This window comes from Anomalospiza imberbis, chromosome 9 (assembly GCF_031753505.1).
Source record: "Anomalospiza imberbis isolate Cuckoo-Finch-1a 21T00152 chromosome 9, ASM3175350v1, whole genome shotgun sequence".
Lineage (NCBI taxonomy): Eukaryota > Metazoa > Chordata > Aves > Passeriformes > Viduidae > Anomalospiza > Anomalospiza imberbis.
Window position 1 is genome coordinate 9597181 of NC_089689.1, and position 6000 is coordinate 9603180.

Genomic DNA, 6000 nt, shown 5'->3' on the forward strand with positions numbered 1-6000 from the left:
CAAGTTTATCACTGCTTATTCCTAATTTCTCATTACAAAACATAATTGAAATCACTTAGAGAGCTGTCTAACCAACATGTACAGTCACACTTGGTTAAAACTCTGATTTGATTGCGCTGTTAGCCTAGATCAAATATATCATTCACAATTACCGGCTCAGACAAGTGCTTGCTAGCAGTCTTGCTTCAGGAAGTGGCAGCGAGCAGACACAGAGCAGGGGGATTCCCCTTGGCTGTCAGCTGAACTCCCTTTTCAGCAAGGAGTTGTGTTAGGTGATAAACGAACAAAGCTGAAGGGGTCATGTGTGGAGGGAAAGCTCTAGGGACTACATGAGAAGATAATCTAAAAAATATTGTAGGCCCAAAATCTGCTGGCTAGTTTTAGAGGAAGTAAAAACAAAATTGCAAATTTAGCATACCTTGAAGGTCAAAAGTATAAAGACCCTTGGATTAGTTCCCTGGTGTTCATTGCATGTCAGAGAACAATTAATTTATTTTCATTTGTTTAAGATTTGCCAACTGTAAAGCCTCTCTTTCACATAGAAAAACTAAGAGGTGAGTAGTGCTTTCTAATGTAAGGCTGTGGAGACAGAGACTAGTCACACTTTTAAAAATAACTGAAAGTGTTTCCCAAATCAAAAATTACACCAAAATTTTCTTATTTTAAATCTGAGGGCAATCATATACTTCAATTCCTTGAAAAAAGATTCCTATGTTTTTTAGGCTCCTGCAGCACCTAGGCTGTAAAAACCTTGCATGATTTTGATTTGTTTAACTATTTTCTAGAATGACTTCAATGTTCTTTTGCTGGTATATTTTAAAAGAGAAGAATGCCAAGTTAACTCTTGATTTGTGCATGTACTTTGAAAGAGAAGTCCTTAACTCTGTTAAATATTCTTTCATGCATGTCTTCATTATTAGAGAAATGGAGCTTTGCACTGAAACTGCCCTCATGTGCCCTAGTGTGAACCAATTTTGCAGTAAAGTTCCTTACAGTCACAAGGAGGTAAACTGAGTTCTTGGCTTTTAATTATTTTAAAATTAAAGAACATATTGTAGAATTAAACCTTATTAAATCCCAGTTCAATTATTGAAGGAGCTTGTCTTAACACAGTTTAGAAGTTCTGATTGCTTCCAGGAACTCTTCATGTGTGTGCCAGGGATGCTTTTTTGCCTTCTCTATTGTCCTTTGTTTCCTGAACATCCATGAGGTGGTGACACAGAGCAGTAGAAGGTGGTCCTTATGCTGGATGCTCCAGTTACTTGGCTTATTCACTTGTATTACTCTCATATTCCCCAGGAACACGGTGAAATATTTTACAAGGGAGACACGAAGCCCAAGCTAGAAAGCTTTGATAGGAACTGCTTTGGCTCTGTCAGGGCAAGAACAATAGTGTAGCACACTGGCTTTGCATAGACTGAAAGTTGAGAAACAGTCTCAAAGTAAGAAGAAAAATGTTTATCTCATGAAGTACAGCCAAACCACAGAAAACGTGCCAACCACTGCCTCAAGCTGAGCAAACCACTCTTGGAGAATGGTTTAGAATCTGAAGTCCAGAATAAAAACAACTAAGCAACAGATGAGCTGAGAGAGGACTTTGAGCAACAAATAAAGGTAATCAAGGGCTTATGTGACCAGAGGGACTAAATTTCTCCCACGATTTTCTGGGTAGATGCTGACATAAAGGTGGGTATGTAAAAATTACGGTGCTGTGTTAGTGGAATCCGGTGTGGGAAGGTGGGGGAGAGGAAGGACCCCAGAATCTACACAAGATTCTGCTCAGTCAGGTAACTGCAGTGAGGAGTGGACTGTAAGTGTGTGCTTTTGTTTAGTTTTTTCCTGTTTCTTGTGCTCTGTAAGGAACAAGGCAGTCATATTAAAGCCTTTTCAGAGGCTGTACATTATGATGCAACACAAAACAGGGCCAGCACACAGAGCCCTGGCAGTCGGGCTTCCAGGAGAGGGCAGGAGCCCTGCTGCTGTCCCACAGCCCGGCTCGCAGTGCTGGATTTGTGCTCCTGGGGGAGTGTTTGTGCCTGCTCCTTTCCCCCGCATTCGTGCAGTGTGCATGAACTCGCCGTCTCCACTTCGAGGCGGCTGGTGCCGCCGCAGCACATGCTCCAGGGGCACGGAGCTCGCTCCCGCTGGGAAAGGGAGCGCATTCTGCCTCTTGCCCCCAGCGGATGGGCTGGGCAGAGCCGAGGGTCGGGACAGGCCTGGAGGGTCCCCACGTGTCCCAGCGCTGTGCTCCCTGTTACCCCGAGGACACCTCCTGTGCAGGAGGGCTGCTGGGGGAGTGGGGCGGGCAGTGCGTTCTGGGCTTTGTGCAGTCCAGGAAAGCTGCATGGAACAATCTGATTGAGATGGAATCAACTGTGCTGGCTAGTGGGTCTGAGCCACAGAAAGCGCTGAAGCTAAGAGTTACAAAGGGAAGAAAAATCCTGTCAGTGTGAGCTGTTTGTTTGTGTGAGATAGGAAAGAAAGTAAAGTGTGTGGTGGCTCCAGACAGGTGTTTCATTAAGGAAGTAGTTGTGTCTTTTATTTAACATTCCTAAGAAGAACACTCCAGCACCAGTGCTTATCTCTTTGACAAGGAATCTTGCTTTTGTAAAGGCCCAGAGTTTTTTTGACATGGTACATTCTACAGATTGCCTCTAAAAGAAAATCAGAAATTCCCTGAGGGCTCTACATAGCTGTACCACAGCTATTTTTCCATACGTAAAGCAACTGTTTGCCAAGGACCAATGTGCTGGTTTTGGACTAGGCAGAACTACAACAGAAGAAAAGGGAGTTTCACTTACGGAATACAGAACATTTCTATGTACATCAGCTCTGCTTCAGAAAAACCTCAAGTCTTCAGATAAACATAATCCAATTATTTGAAACGTACAGCAACAGAGGATATTTTATACAAAAGCCTAAGTCAATCTGTCTTTTCAATGCAAAAGGAAGGAACATGATTACAAAAGTACTGTGCAAGTTGATGCTCAAAGATCTTCTTTATAGTAATAATTTAGGAAGGATACTTACTACAAGGTTTAGTAAAATATAGCTTTAAATAGTTTTAGCTTTAAATAGTTATGTCCTCAGACAAAGGCTTGCCAGCATCAGCAATGCATGATGTTACTAAACTTTCTAAAAATTAAGGTAATAAATCTTTTTCAGAGGAATGGGCATAGATCAGTTTACAGCTGGGTGTCTCTTCAATCCCACATCTGTAGTGCCACAGCAGGTAGTACTAACATAGCCATAAGTGTGACTGTGTGACATACAGAGGGAAAAATAGAAGGAAGTTTATTTGGGATCAGTTTCAGCACTCAGATTCAAATTTTTGCTTTTGGAGATGAACCCTCCCGATAGCCTAACCTTGCCTGGCAGTCAGCTGGGAGTCAGAGCTTGCACATGTCAGTGCTCCACTGAGCCCTTGGGGAGACCCTTGTGTATTTTCAGAGCTTCCCGGCAGGCTGTGCTGAAACTCTTCAAATGCCTTTTGCTCACTTCCGAGCCTCCTGCAGTGCATCCAGCTTGCTCCATTTCAGTAACATGGAGCCATTTGAGGTGATGAAGATGGCATTTGTTTATGCAGCACTGCAGAGCTTGTGTCTCCCCAGGACCAAGCTCCAGTTCAGACGCAGAGGGTGTTTGCGCGTGTGTGTGCATGCATCTCTCATTGCCTCAAGAGTGAGCTTCCATCCCCAGCCAGACATCCATGAGCTGCTGATTTGGCAGCTGCTTGGCTTAAAGGAAGGAAAATTGGAGAAACGGGGATGATATGGTGATCCTGTACTAACTTTTTTTGTGGGGCAGTGCAGCTGGTGGTCTTTATAATAGTGGTTTTCAGAGATGAATTTGCAAAAAGTAAATTACAGGTGAGGTGCAGGAGACTGCATGGCTACAGAGCACTCCTGTTGTCACAGACTAAATCAGCACTGGCATCAGAGGCTACCAAATACATATTTGTCAGCTCTCCTGACGTTGCAATAGAAATCGGTGTGCGTGTTCTTCAACTGCAAAGAAAAATGGTAAAAAATTGACAACAAAAAGTTACCTCTGGAAGGTGGTGTTCTTGTCAAATGCAGACATTTGGTAAAAAATGTCAATTTTCAGTATTTTTTCTTGAAGAATAATGAATAATTTTAGTCCTGTTTTTGTAATGTTAATATGTCATTTTGAGAATAACAATATCTTGTTCTATGTTTAGCACTATAGTTCCTTTTACTCCTGCTATTTTCACAAATATGTAAATATATTATTTTTAATATATCATTATGTCACTGAAAGCACTTCAAGACTAAAACAGTTCAGTATAATTAAGTATTTCCTTTTTCTAGGCTTCTTTCTTAATATAATTTCTATTAAGCAATAAAATGAAATTCTGACTTCATATATTGATTTAGCATAAATAAAATTCTCACAGAACAGGAATTCAATTTCTTAAATGGCATTAGTAAATTATTCCATAAAGAGTTATGTCTTGTTTCAAAGAGAGCAAGGCATTTCCACTATCAAATAACACCTTGCTGTGCTCCACACACAGAGGAAAGAATCTTTCTGTGGCAGTGCAGGGCAGACAGGGCTCACAGCCCCCTCACAGACAGCTCTGCTCTCATCTTCACACTCCAATTTGTTGAAGACTCTGACTCTTCCTTCTGTAGCTTTTGCTCAGTTACTGAATTGTGATCTCTTCCTATCTGAATAATTTTATCAGCTTTCTAGGTTTTCCTCTGATTTGGAAGCTCCAGCATTTCACTGACCTGAAGAGCTATCTGTTTTCCACAACAGCCTTCTGTTTCCATCTCCCAGCCCAGCCCTGTCCCCATGCTCCCTGACCTTTGCCCTTATCCTGGGTGCCAGGGAACAGCAAGAGCTGTCTGCCCTGCCGGGGAAGCAGAGCCCAGCTCGAGGGCAAAGCAGGAGAGGGACAGCCCCACATGGACACAGTCTCACTGTGCTCGAGCAGGGTGAGCAGAGCAGGGCTGTGACAGTGACCAGCCTCATTTGTGGCACGGTGCACAATTCCATGGGTCCTGCTTTTCTGCTTCAGAAGAGTGCCGATATTTTAGGTCTTGTATGTGTAGATAACAGAAAAACTACTGATTCCTGTAAAATCAATGCCACAGGTACCAACTGAATATTTGGACTAAAACTCCAGATTTTATTGAGAAAAAATACTAGCTTGGGATTACCTGTGCAGGTAGAGGTGAGAAAGAAACAAGTCAGCTGAATTTATTGGTCTACAGATATGATGCTCATGGATATTTTCATTCAAGGCCCATTTCCACTCAGAGCTACAGCTGTGTCTTCTTCCTCTCTATCATCTGGTCAGCTGAGGTTTTATTCTGAAAGTTCGTCTTAGACAAGATAAGAAAGAAATAGCTACAAAGTAGATATCTTGTTCTCTACATTTCCATCATGCAGGAACAACTTTCTGATGGGGTTTTGTGAGAGCTACAGCTTCAGGCTTGCTAATTTTGCATTCCTAATTCAAAATTCTAAAGTCATGAACTGTGCACTGCTGCACAGAAATGCATTAAACAGCACCTCATCTCATTTTCTGGTCTTTTGTTGAAGTACAAAGCTATATAATGTGCTTTATAAATGCTGTTGTTTTCTGAGGCAGCTGTTTCCCCCTTTTTTAGTTTTAACAAATGGGAGAGTTGGGATATGAGTTACTTCTCCTTTTTTCCTCATTATGCCCAGAGAGAGAGGAAAAAGTTCGTTGTCCCAACAGATGTATGTACCCAGACAACATCACAACTCATGACAGACTACACTACAAGCAGGTGCTTAAGTTTGGGCTATAGTAAATTTTGGTCTTAATCTGTTTTGAGTTTTCTAGGCTGCTGTTCTAGTCTAGTAGCAGAGAGTTGAGAGGCACAGCTATGCACTGACAACATGTGTGAAATCGTGGTCATAGCCCTCTTCATACAGGAAAAGTCTGTTCTGCTGTCACGGCAGTAGCTCTGAAAATCAAGCTGCTTGTCAGCAGCTGAGCACCAT